Below are 1,553 nucleotides of genomic sequence, written 5' to 3' on the forward strand. Positions count from 1 at the left end.
CGTGGCCATTTCCGGTGGCAGATGATTGTGGGAGCGAGCTGAGCTGGGCAGGAGCACGGTGGGCATTGAGGCAGAGCAGTAGGTGCCCAATGATGTCTCCTTGCTGGCGGGTGGGGCGGGTGTGCACATGATGGTGCAGGGCCTGGCCAGTGCTCTCCCTTGCCTCTGCTGCCAGCCTCCATCACGGTCCTCAAAGCAAGGTTCTCTGCAGGTGAGACAAGTGACAGCCAGACAACCTCGGATCATGGGTCTGCTCCTAGAAACCGTACAAAGTCATCAGACGCTGGGAGGGTTTACAGGAGATGCTGCGGCAGGAGAGCAGAAGCAAGGTCATCGGTCTTAAAGACGGACGGACCAACCTAGGTGTCCTGCTCTGCTCCCGACCTCCCGGAGGCCTCGGAGGAGTTACGCAGCTCACCAGAGTCCTCATCCGGAAAGGGAGAATAAGTCCAACTCTGTAGGGTCATTGTGAGAAGTATAGATAACCAGCCTCCTGTTTCCGCCAGCCTCCCGTTTCCATGGGCTTTACATCTGCAGATTGAAAACAGTACAGGTTTTTATCTGTGGTTGGGAGTCTGCAGATGTGGAGGGCCGGCTGTATGCATTGGTCTGCACCATTTGATCTAGGGGACTTGAGCATCCTCGGATTTTGGTATCAGCGGGGGTCCAGGAACCAATCTCCTGTGGATATCGAGGGACAACTGTCTATAAAATGCCTCTACTGTGAGTAGGCTACATGGAAAGCGCTCACCCGTTAATGTTAAATTCTACTTAAAGGAATACCTGGAAGACGGCACACAAACCTGCGCCTATCTGTGTTTCCTAGCATCGAGACCAACTGGAACCTTTTAAAAATATCCATCTAAGCAAGATTTCCTGGATCAGAATTTGCAAAGATGGGACCAAGGAGTTAACTTTAAAAAAAAAACTTGCCCTAGTAATTCTGATGTAGCCAGTGTCTGATTCCAGATAGGATATTCACTTATTTGCTTTTGAAGATAAAAAATACAAACATTACTGGATTCCCAACCCCCTTCTTTCCACTCCCACCAACCCCCCTCAGGCTACCCTGATTGTCCTAAACTCCAGAGGCTTCTGCTACAATTATCTGTGTCTGGAAGCAGTGATGTTTGATTAAATGGTTGAAGGGAACTTACTAAGAAAGGCAAAGAAATACTAAAAAACTAAAGTTGTTCGGCTTGCCCCTGAAGGAAGTTAAAATGAATCTACGGAGAGCTGTTTGCAGCCCCTAGATGACAACTGAACCGATCTGGCTGTCTAATGGGTTATAAAGGTGACATTTAAGGTGACGTGTCCACTATGCTTGAGCCTTAAGTAGGAGTTTAGCATGCCTAGAGCTGAAGTTTTGTTTTTTTTTTTCTTCTGCACCCCGCAGGAACGTGGCTAAAGAGTGGTCTAGGCCTCGTGCACCAGGAAGGCAGCCAGCTGACGTGGACCTACATTGCCCCTCAGTTGGGATACTGGGTAGCAGCCATGTCTCCTCCCAACCCAGGTAACAGGAAGCCAGCACCCGTGGTCACGAGGCCGAGGAT

At 49.8% G+C, this 1,553-nt stretch overlaps 1 long non-coding RNA gene across 1 annotated transcript in view; it reads left to right on the forward strand.

Moving 5' to 3' along the window:
- The first annotated feature begins 1,358 nt into the window (after positions 1–1,358).
- Positions 1,359–1,553, forward strand: part of LOC105291682 — a 3,942-nt gene continuing 3,747 nt past the window's right edge. Inside the window, exon 1 of the long non-coding RNA XR_895838.2 lies at positions 1,359–1,513. This is a non-coding gene — a long non-coding RNA (uncharacterized LOC105291682). The remainder of the gene's footprint in view (positions 1,514–1,553) is intronic.

Source organism: Pteropus vampyrus, unplaced genomic scaffold (genome assembly GCF_000151845.1).
Source record: "Pteropus vampyrus isolate Shadow unplaced genomic scaffold, Pvam_2.0 Scaffold49, whole genome shotgun sequence".
NCBI classification, from domain to species: domain Eukaryota; kingdom Metazoa; phylum Chordata; class Mammalia; order Chiroptera; family Pteropodidae; genus Pteropus; species Pteropus vampyrus.